We start from the raw sequence: 12,431 nt of genomic DNA on the forward strand, positions 1-12,431 counted from the left end.
TCTTTCTCTCTCTCTCTCTGTTGTTCTCTTTCTCTCTTTCTCTCTCTTCCTTTCTTCTCTGTGGAGGCCGGCGAAGGTTTTCCTTAGTTTGAATGTTCTGAGCAAGCTGGCAGGGGGATGGGAAGCAGCCCCTTTACTGACAGCCCGGAACGGGACTGTGAGAGGGGTGGGCGTTCCCACAGCGCTCGGAGCGGCTAGCGGCCGGATCGCCAGCGCCGCTGCAGCCACCACTGTGGGAGGAGCCGCGCCCCAAGAAACCCGGAGAGAAGGACGGATCGGGCGGGCGGGGACAGCCACAAGTGGAAGCCTCAGCCCTGGAGCTCCCACTTGCAGAAGCCGCCCCTCTCCCGGCTATTGCCCGCTGCCGCTATTAGGGGACGAGAAGCCATGGGCGCGAGGGGGCGACTTTCAAAGCAACCTTTGCCGGGGCAGGGTGCTTTCAAAGACTTTCAGAGACTTTCAAAGCACCCGCGGGTGGGTGCCAATAGCGGCGGCGGCGGGCAATAGCCAGGGGGCGGCTTCTGTAAGTGGGAGCTCCAGGGCTGAAGCCTCAGCCCTGGAGCTCCCACTTGCAGGAGCCGCCTCACGGCACACCTGACTATGTCTCGCGGCACACTAATGTGCCGTGGCACACCGGTTGAAAAACACTGATCTAGATGACAAAATTAGAGGTCAGCCTTTTGAGTGGCACACGTGATTTTGCTACCTGCCCATGTGTAGTAGCGTAATTGCACTGGACTCTGCTAGCACTCAGAGCCACTGAGGGGGGAGCACACATCACCATTCCACATTAGCAGCCCACCCCTGCCTCTAATTGTATGGCTGGGGAGTCAAGTAAGAGGGTTTAAAAAGTAAAAGAGTAAAAGGTGTAGTGGGGTCTGGGAGCCTCAGTGCAGGTCCTTCCATAAGCTCACTCTCTAGTGGACTGAATGTTTGTTGGCATTATCTAATCCATCCATATTTTTCCCACCCACCCCCTTTAACAGCCTCATAAAGGGGCTTGACAATTAATCCAAAATTAAGAATCCAAATTCTACAAAAACCAGCCATCCCCAAGAATTCCAATTGTTTTTCGTTAACCAAGGGTTATAATAGATTGCTTGAACAGTCTCCACTATCCTGTAGAGATGACACATCCTAAATTTTTAACCTCCTGCTATGCAATTCTGTTTCAGGCACATATAACAGAACCATTTTCCAACCGCGACCACAGCATGATAAACTTCAGTCTCAACTTAAGCCACACTATGATCCACCAAAATAATACAACACCAAAAATCAATTTCAAAAAAGGAAACTATGAACTCATTGAAGCCCACCTCTCAACATTAAACTGGAAAACTTTATTCTCTGAATGCTACACTACTGATGACCTCTACAACACATTCCTACTCAAAATGGAAATTATCATCAGACTTCATGTACCTCTAACATGTACCATAAACAAAAAAAATAACCTCCCCATCTCAATAAGAAAATTACAAACAAGAAAAAAATCTCTCTGGAGGAAAAACAAAAAAGGACAAGTTTCCAACTTCAAAAGCCAATTAAAAGCATTTGCAATCAAATAAAAACAGAATGCCCTAACTACTACAGCAAACAAGAGGAAAACCTCCTATGCACCAAATCTAATAGAGCTTTCTACAACTTTGTCAACAATAAACTCAAAGACTCTAGACCTATCCCACCTCTCAAAGGACCCAACAACAAAGAATACCATGATGATTCATCCAAAGCCAACCTCCTCAACTCTTTCTTTGGCTCTGTCTTTGTTAACAGCAATGGCTCATCCCCCAATTTCATCAATCGCACCTCAAACTCCCTCAACGACTTAACCCAAGTAGACTTCACTGAAGTCCGAGTTGAAAAAGCATTACGTGACCTTAAACCTTCTCTATCAGTCAGACCAGATGGTCTATGTGCTTACTTCCTAAAAAAGCTCTCTTCTGCCATATCTGAACCACTAAGCATAATTTTTGAAAAATCCTTCAGAACCAGCACACTTCCTAAGCTATGGTCAAAAGCAATGATCATCCCCATCTTCAAAAAAGGAGAGCCCTCTCTTGTCGATAACCACAGACCAATTTTCACTATGCTGCGTCCCATGCAAAGTCATGGAATCAATCATAAACAAATCAATTACTCTCCATCTAGAAACTAATAATTTGCTCTCTAACAAACAATTTGGTTTCAGAAAAAAACTATCCTGCAACCTGCAGCTCCTCCACTGCAAAAATATATGGACAACTCATCTCGATCAAGGGAAATCTACAGATGCAATTTATATTGACTTCTGCAAAGCCTTTGATTCAGTGGTCCACGACAAACTACTCCTAAAACTCAAATCCTATGGCATCTCAGGATCCCTCCATAGCTGGATTACAGCATTCCTGTCAAACAGACAACAAGTGATCAAAATAGGAAGCACCATATCCACCCCCGTCCCAGTTAAAAGCGGTGTTCCCCAAGGTAGTGTACTGGGACCAACGGTCTTCATTCTCTACATCAATGACCTTTGCGATTACATCACAAGCAACTGTGTCCTCTTCGCCGATGATGTAAGACTCTTCAACACCACCGATAACACAACTACTCTCCAAAAAGACCTTGATGCTGTTTCTGAGTGGTCTAACACATGGCAACTGCAAATCTCAACTAGCAAATGCTCTGTCCTACACATTGGGAAGAAGAATCTGAACTCCAAATACGAACTGAATAATCATATTATCATAGATAATCCCCACTCAGTTAAAGACCTTGGTATACTAATAACAAAATATTTAAGTGCCAAAGCCCACTGCAACAATATAGCCAAGAAGGCTTCAAGAGTTGTAAACCTAATCCTACGTAGCTTCTGCTCTGACAATCTCACACTACTTACCAGAGCTTACAAAACTTTTGCCAGACCCATCCTCGAATACAGCTCATCTGTTTGGAACCCATATCGCATATCAGACATTAACACCCTTGAAAATGTCCAAAGATACTTCACCAGAAGAGCTCTTCACTCCTCCACTTGAAACAGAATACCCTACGAGACTAGACTTTCAATCCTGGGCCTAGAAAGTTTAGAACTAAGACGCCTTAAACAAGATCTACCGTATATACTCAAGTATAAGCCGAGTTTTTCAGCCCCAAAAATGGGCTGAAAAACCCGACCTCGGCTTATACTCGGGTCACCACAAGAGGGCGCCGGATCACCACAAGAGGGCGCACCGCGGGAGCCTGTCAGACATTGCTGGCTTGGGCGGGTGTGGGAAAGGGCAAAGTGCGGCGGCAAAGGGCGCTCCAACCAAAGCGGCTGTGGCAAGAGTGGGGCAGTTGCCTCCTCCCCAGCTCTAGCAAAGACGCCAGCCCTTTGCCTTTGCTCTTAGAGCTGGAGCTTCTGTCTTCTTGCAGGTGCCTTCCCTTCCCTGGCTCCAGCAAAGGCGCCAGAAAACTGCTCCGATGGCGTGCGAGAGGGGGAAAAGGCGATGGTGAGGTCGGGGGGTGGATTCCTGCTTCACGAGTCCCCCCCCCACCTTGCCGGCTTCCCCTCGCCTTTTTCCCCTCGCACGCCATCGGGGCAGTCGCGGGGAAGAAGAGAGAGAGGGTGCCTACATGCGCCCTTTCTCTCTCCCCCCTCCACCTTGCCGGCTTCCCCTCACCTTTTTCCCCTCGCACGCCATCGGGGCAGTTGCGGGGAAGAAGAGAGAGAGGGTGCCTGCATGCGCCCTTTCTCTCTCTCCCCCCCTCCTTGCCGGCTTCCCCTCGTCTTTTCCCCCTTGCACGCCATCGGGGCAGTCGCGGGGAAGAAGAGAGAGAGGGTGCCTGCACGCGCCCTTTCTCTCTCCCCCCTCCACCTCGCCGGCTTCCCCTCGCCTTTTTCTCCTTGCACGCAGCTGCCCTACCCTTCCCACAGCCGCGTCACTTGGAGCCCCCTTTTACTTCCCTCTTGGAGCTCCGGTCGGCATCTTGCAGCTGCCTTCCCTTCTCCGGGTCCAGCAAAGTTGCCAGCCAACTGCTCCGACGGCGTGCGAGAGAGGAACAGACGATGGGAAGTCAGGGGGGAGGGGATTCCTGCTTCATGAGTCCCCCCCCCCGACCTCACCAGCTTCGCATCGTCTGTTCCTCTCTCGCACGCCGTCGGAGCAGTTGGCTGGCAACTTTGCTGGACCCGGAGAAGGGAAGGCAGCTGCAAGATGCCGACAGGAGCTCCAAGAGGGAAGTAAAAGGGGGCTCCAAGTGACGCGGCTGTGGGAAGGGTAGGGCAGCTACCTTCCCTTCCCCGGGTCCAGCAAAGTTGCCAGCCAACTGCTCCGACGGCGTGCGAGAGGGGAAAAGACGATGCGAAGCTGGTGAGGTCAGGGGGGGGGACTCATGAAGCAGGAATCCCCCCCCCCGACCTCACCGGCTTTTCCCCTCTCGCACGCCGTCGGAGCAGTTGGCTGGCAACTTTGCTGGTGCCGGGGAAAGGAGGCAACTCACCCTTCCCACAGCCGCTTCACGGTGTTTCGAAAGACAAGTTCTCTGTCATTTCGTCATTTAAAATAGCCCGTCGAAGCCGTACATCCAGGAGACCAGCCTGTTGGAAAAAATCCACCTTGCCAAAACCGCACCGCACGAGTTTGTGGTTCACCAGGTGCAGTTTGGCTCCTGTTCTCTCCTTTAGCAATTATTCCAGTTCCCCGTTTGAGCAAAGGGCTTAAGGGATCATTAAGGCATAATAGATGAGTCTGCATATTTTTCTCCAGCTAAATGTGGTTGCTTCATTGTAAACTCTGGGCCGGTGAGAATTACAATCACTTGGCTTCAACTTTTACAATCTTGGAGGCTCAGCCTGGCTTTGGAAGAAACTGGTGAACTTAGCTTCTTGTCATTATTATTATTTATTTTTATTTTTATTTATTAGATTTGTATGCAGCCCCTCTCTGTAGACTCATTAGTAGACCATGTGGCTGATATGGACAAAATATAGCAGCAACAACAACAACAAAAACAACAACAAAATCAACAAACAACAATAACAGAGTTGGAGGTCATGCTGATAACCTCACAGCAGCTAATGCTGAAGCTCTTCTTTGGATACAGATTTATCTATCTATCTATCTATCTATCTATCTATCTATCTATCTATCTATCTATCTATCTATCTATCTATCTATCTAATTGGATTTGTATGCCATCCCTCTCCAAGGACTCAGGGTGGCTGACAGCATATATAAAAACAGAACAATAATGTAAATCCAATTAATGATGAGAAGGAATCCAGTTTTGAAGGATTCTAACTCTTAGGTTTTAGCTTTGTTGCTGATTGAGCTACTTTTTTTACTTTTTAATTTATTGTTAATATTGTTAATTTGTTTACCCTCTTTTAAATTTACAGAGCTAGTTTACTGGTTTTCTTTAAAATAAATATTCTAAAACATGTCTCAATTAATGTAATTTTATTGGTTTCCATTTTTATAAGTTACCAGTAGCCACTGCATTTTCTAACCTCGGCTTATACTCGGGTCAATAAGTTTTCCCAGTTTTTGTGGCAAAAATTGGTGCCTCGGCTTATACTCGGGTCGGCTTATACTCGAGTATATACGGTAAGTATTGCCTACAAGATCATATGCAGCAACGTCCTGCCTGTCGGCGTCTACTTCAGCTTCAACCACAATAACACAAGAGCACACAACAGATTTAAATCTAATATTAACTGCGCCAAACTTGACTGTAAAAAATATGACTTCAGTAACTGAGTTGTCGAAGAGTGGAACTCATTACCGGACTCCATAGTATCATTCCCAACCCCCCAACACTTTACCCTTAGATTATCTACGGTTGACCTATCCAGATTCCTAAGAGGTCAGTAAGGGGCGAGTACAAGTGCACTAGAGTGCCTTCCGTCCCCTGTCTATTGCTCTCCTATATCTCCTATAACTTTCTTCTATTCCTTTATCTCTTCTTCTGTTATTTCATTGATATGTTCTATTACTATACTTTCTTTTCTATTTCTTAGATATATTTTACTATGAGTATCTCCTCTATAACCTTCATCATGTATTTTACTATGTGTATATAGATATATACCCACTAAAACCCTCATTGTGTATTGAACAAAATAAATAAATAAATAAATAAAATAATAAATTTTGCATTCCATATAAGACTATTAGATTGAGAATTCTGTAGCCTCATGTTGCCCCCATCATCATCCAGATCCCATTCTGGCTGAATGATGGAGGCATACCCAGTGGTTGTCATTCTCATGCTCTCTAAAAAAAAGAAAAAACTGCTACTCCATCCCCTGCTAACACGCCAGCCTCTGTTCCTCTACTGCAAGAGTAGGCAAAGTTGGCTCTTCTATGACTATAACACCCAGAATTCCTGAGCCAATCATGCTAGTTCAGGAATTCTGGGAGTTGAAGTCCACGTCACAGAAAACCCAACATTGCCTACCTGAAAGGACCTCCATCAATGACTGAATATCTGCCCAAGTGGGGTCATGAGTCCTTATTATAGATGAGAACAGAGAGGGAGTGTTCTCTGGATCTTCCCTATAACTGGGATTTTGTTGCTTCCAGATATAAAAGTCTGAAGTAGAAAATACACTTAAGGAAACCTATTTCCTCCTCCTGCCCCTATATTTTCTCTGAGTGGAACCTGAATCTCCTTTGAATGAGATTGGATGTCACCAGAGTCACTCACTGTTTGATTAGGTTAATCTTCAGCGTCCCCTCTTGCTGTGGGATCTGCCGTCCGCCTTGTCTTTGTCCTTGTCAGAGGGCCGAGCTCCTCTGCCAAGTCTTGAAAATGTTATCACACAAAGTGTTATACCACTCAAAATGTTATATATCACACAAGATGGTATACCACACAAAATGTTATACCACACAAAATGTTATACCACACACACACAAAATGTTATACCACACAAAATATTATACCACACAAAATGTTATAGCACACAAATTCCTGCACACTCCCTCCACACTCCTGTAGCAGGAATGGACCACAGGGGATGCTGATAAGTATTTGGCTGTGTGGTCTTGTTTTGTTTCTATGGTAACGAATGTTACATCATGTGAAAGTCTTATAACCTAATGTATGTTTTCAAAATTTTGTATTTGTAGCATATGTATGTATGTATGTATGTATGTATGTGTATGTATGTATGTATGTATGTATGTATGTATGTATGTATGTATGTATTTGATTGATTGATTGAATGATTGAACTTATTGAACAAGGACTCGGGGCGGCTTACAGCATATAAAAGTTCAGAATACAAAAACAAATTCAAATTCAAAATCCAATATTACATAATTTAAAAACCCAATTAATAAACTAAGAAAACCCATTTAAAAACCATACACATATATTATCAAGTTGCAGCATTTCTATGGATCAAAGATTGGTTAACACTAGATAATAATAGAGTACTAAATTTAGAAGGTTATGATCTGATGTTGGGATGGCATGCCTTTGTATGGTACAATAAACAAGTCCATACATATTTTAAAAGACATACAATCAGGAATGCCTTGCTACAAACATGGACAGAAATTTAAAAGGATAATTTCCTAACAATGCCTGAATGGATTTCCCCAATTGAAGCAGTACGCCACCAAATTTGTTACAATAAGAAAAGATATTAAGATATAAGGCTTTATTAAATTCACAATTGAAACTTAAATCGATATAAGAACTAAATAAAGAAGGAATAATGATAGATTGGTGGACTTATGCTCAGATTCAGGGAAGATTCCATAAAGATGCAAAGTCTTATCTTTTTCAAAAAGAGAATAGTGCACATGACAAGATAATAATGAAGTGTCAAGGAAAACTGATTGGAAAAATCTATAAATATCTGATAAGGTTAAAAACAGAAGAACTGACACTATGATTAGTTGGTGCAGAAATTTTGGACACAATATAGCAGGGGTGGGCAATTAATTTTGCCATGGGGCTGCATGAGAAATTGGGATGGTTTTAGAGGGCCGGATTAATATAATTAACTCAGTTCTACCCAATACTGTATATTATTGTACTGGGTAGAACTGAGTTAACTATATTATAATTATAAATTACAGTGATACCTTGTCTTACAAACTTAATTGGTTCCGGGACAAAGTTCTTAAGGTGAAAAGTTTGTAAGATGAAACAATGTTTCCCATAGGAATTAATGGAAAAGCGATTAATGCGTGCAAGGCCAAAATTTACCCAATTTGCCAGCCGAAGCGACCGTTTTTGCATGGCTGGGATTCCCCTGAGGTTCCCCTCCATGGGAAACCCCACCTCCGGACTTCTGTGTTTTTGCAATGCTGCAGGGAAATCCCAGCATCGTAAAAACGAGCGCTTCACTGGCAACGGAGGTCCAGATGTGGGATTTCCCAGCGAGGGGAGCCTCAGTGAAATTGCAGCATCGCAAAAACACCGAAGTCCTTGAAACCCCACCTCTGGACCTCTGTGTTTTTGCGATGCTGCGATTTCACTGAGGATCCCCTCGTTGGGAAACCCCACATCTAGACTTCTGTTGCCAATGGAGCGCCTGTTTTTGCGATCCTGGGATTCCCCTCCTGGGATTTCCTTACAGCATCACAAAAATGCAGAAGTCTGGAGGTGGGGTTTCCCAGCGAGGGGAGCCTCAGGGGACTCCCAGCAGTGCAAAAACGGGTGCTTCGCTGGCAACGGAAGTCCGGAGGTGGGGCATCCCAGCGGCGGCGGTGGGTTTGTAAGGTGAAAATAGTTTGTAAGAAGAGGCAAAAAAATCTTAAACCCCGGGTTTGTATCTCAAAAAGTTTGTATGACGAGGCGTTTTTAAGATGAGGCATCACTGTATAATTATATATGATATTATATATGATATTATATATTATAATTATAAATTAATTGCTCACTTCTTCCTTCCTTCCTTGTTCCCTCCATTTCTCCTTCCTTCCTTCTCCAGATAGAGAGAAGCTTCTGTCTCTCTGATTTTCTCTGCCTTTTATTTCTGCCTTTGGGCAGTTCTTTACTTTTCTTTCAAAATATTCCTTTCAGCTGCCTCTCTTCAACTGACCTACATTGTCAGTTGAGAAAACATAGTGGAGGCTTTGCTTGAAAGTAGCTTTGGATTCCTCTCCCCCCCTTTTTTTCCCTGAGAGGTGGGGTGGGGGGTTTGCTTTAAATTTCTTGGAAAGGCCAATGAAACCTATGAACAATTAAAAAATGAGCATTTATTGGACTTTTGCAAAAGGGCATGGAAAGAGAATTTTTCCTTCCTTCCTTCCTTCCTTCCTTCCTTCCTTCCTTCCTTCCTTCCTTCCTTCCTTCCTTCCTTCCTTCCTTCCTCCATTTCTCCTTCCTTCCTTCCAACCTCTGCGGGCCGGTCACAGACAGCGGCCGGGCCGCATCCGGCCCACGGCTGCCCTTTGCCCAGGTCTGCAATATAGACTTAGATAGATTGGGAAAACTCTGGGTTTATAATTGGCAAATAATTAAGTCAGCATCATTTAAAGAGAACCAGATTAAGATGTTATATAGATGGCATTTGCCTCCCAATAGACTCTCAAAAATGTTGCCCAACATCTCTCCCAACTGTTGGAAATGTAAAAAGGAAATTGGCACATACAGTGATCCCCCGGTTATTGCGTTCCCGACCATTGCGAACAGGCTAATTTGCGATTTTTGAACCCGGAAGTCAAAACACCATCTGCGCATGCGTGCCCTTTTTTTCTATGGGCACGCATGCGTAGATGGGCGGCTTCCCTAGGTCTTCCCCCTCTTGGCGGGCATCAGCGAGGAGTTTCCCCACCGCCCACGCAAACTCCTCGCTGCTGCCGCTTCGCTCGGACCGCTTCCCAGCTGAGTACTCAGCTGGGAAGCGGCCCGAGCGAACGGCTTGTCCGCAGCCTGCCTGCCCGCGTGCCCGCCAATCGCGCGCCCTTCTCCCGCCCACGCCGTTCGCTTGGGCCGCTTCCCAGCTGAGTACTCAGCTGGGAAGCGGCCCGAGCGAACGGCTTGTCCGCAGCCTGCCTGCCCGCGGGCCCGCGGCTCGCGCGCCCTTCTCCCGCCCACGCCGTTCGCTTGGGCCGCTTCCCAGCTGAGTACTCAGCTGGGAAGCGGACCGAGCGAACGGCTTGTCCGCAGCCTGCCTGCCCGCGCGCGCCCGCGGCTCGCGCGCCCTTCTCCCCGCCCACGCCGTTCGCTCGGGCCGCTTCCCAGCTGAGTACTCAGCTGGGAAGTGGACCAAGCGAACGGCTTGTCCGCAGCCTGCCCATGCCGTTCGCTCTCCCTCTTGCTGGCGGGAGGGCGAGAAGCCCTCCCCAGCACCCGCTCGCCCGCCCTTCGCCCGGCCACCCGCCGTTCGCTCGCTGCTCACCCGGGTTCGGGGGGGTGTGCTGGCAAGCCGCCCATGCTGGCGGCGACGTTTTAAAACAGCCGCGAGACTTTCCAATGAGTCCCGAAGACAAACGCGGAAGTTTGACGTTTGTCTTCGGGACTCATTGGAAAGCCGCGCGGCTGTTTTAAAACGTTGCCGCCGGCATGGGCGGCTTCCTAGCAGCCCCCCAAACCCGGGTTGGGGGTCCGGGGGGTGCTGGCAAGCCCCCCATGCCGGCGGCGACGTTTTAAAACAGCCGCGCGGCCCCCAATCTTCGGCTCCTCGCTAGTGCTGCGGAAAAACACCATCTGCGCATGCGCAGATGGTTTTTTTTTACTTCCGCAGCGCTACTTCGCTAAAACCCGCTCATTGCGGGGGGTCCTGGAACGGAACCCTCGCAATGATCGGGGGATCACTGTATTACCATCAATGGTGGACCTACCCAAAGGCCAAATTATATTGGAATATTGTTGAAAAATGGTTAAAGGAAATTATAAAACAGGAAATTAGAAAGACTCCGGAATTTTTCTTACTAGGTATATTTCCTCAAAAATACAAAAAAGACACACAATATATGATAACACATATTCTAACAGCGACCAGAATAGTTTTTGCTCAAAACTGGAAGGACGCAGAAGTTCCAAAAGAAGAAGAAATAATGAGAAAAATTATTGAATGTGCAGAGCTGGATAAGATGATGAAGCGGTTGAGGAGTCAAGAAGAGACTAAATACTATAAATCTGGGAAAGGGTCTATATTTGGTTAAACAGAAAAACAACCTAAAAAATCAAGACTATAAAGTGTATTACTACAAAAGTGTAAGCAATATGAACACCTGTAAATAACAGAAAAATATAAGTACATTTTCTTTTTTCCTTTTAGTATGATCTGATTGATAAAAGGTTTGCTTTAAAGACTTCTACTAAAAGCGGAGCGATTAGAGGTCCTTTATTTTTCTTTCTTGTATGTTTTGTTGTTGTTTTCTTTTATGTTTGTTTGTTTGTTTGTTTATTCATTCATTCATTCACTTATTTATTTATTTATTTATTGGATTTGTATGCCGCCCCGCTCCGTAGACTCGGGGCGGCTAACAATAATGATAAAAACAGTATGTAACAATCCAATTAATAAAACAACTAAAAACCCTTATTATAAAAACAAACATACACACAAACATACCATGCACAACTTGTAATGGCCTAGGGGAAAGGGATATCTTAACTCCCCCATGCCTGGTGGCATAAGTGAGTCTTGAGTAGTTTACGAAAGACAGGGAGGGTGGGGGCAGTTCTAATCTCTGGGGGGAGTTGGTTCCAGAGGGTCGAGGCCGCCACAGAGAAGGCTCTTCCCCTGGGGCCTGCCAAACGACATTGTTTAGTCGACTGGACCCGGAGAAGGCCAACTCTGTGGGACCTTATTGGTCACTGGGATTCTTGCGGTAGCAGGCAGTTCCGGAGGTAATCTGGTCCAATGCCATGTAGGGCTTTAAAGGTCATGACCAACACTTTGAATTGTGACCGGAAACTGATCGGCAGCCAATGCAAGCCGCGGAGTGTTGAAGAAACTTGGGCGAATCTTGGAAGCCCCACGACGGCTCTCACGGCTGTGTTCTGTACGATCTGAAGTTTCCGAACACTTTTCAAAGGTAGCCCCATGTAGAGAGCGTTGCAGTAATCGAACCTCAAGGTGATGAGGGCATGAGTGATTGTGAGCAATGACTCCCTGTCCAAATAGGGCCGCAACTGATGAACCAGGCGAACCTGGGCAAATGTCCTCCTCGCCACAGCCGAAAGATGATGTTCCAATGTCAGCTGAGGATCAAGGAGGACGCCCAAGTTGCGAACCCTCTCTGAGGGGGTCAGTAGTTCCCCCCCAGGATAATGGACGGACAGATGGAATTGTCCTTGGGAGGCAAGACCCACAACCACTCCATCTTGTCTGGGTTGAGTTTGAGTTTGTTGACACCCATCCAGGCCCCAACAGCCTCCAGGCACCGGCGCATCACTTCCAGTGCTTCATTGACTGGACATGGGGTGGAGATGTATAACTGGGTATCATCGGTGTATTGATGATACCTCACCCTATGCGCTTGGATGATCTC

The sequence above is a fragment of the Erythrolamprus reginae genome, chromosome 8 (assembly GCF_031021105.1).
Source record: "Erythrolamprus reginae isolate rEryReg1 chromosome 8, rEryReg1.hap1, whole genome shotgun sequence".
Classification (NCBI taxonomy): domain Eukaryota; kingdom Metazoa; phylum Chordata; class Lepidosauria; order Squamata; family Dipsadidae; genus Erythrolamprus; species Erythrolamprus reginae.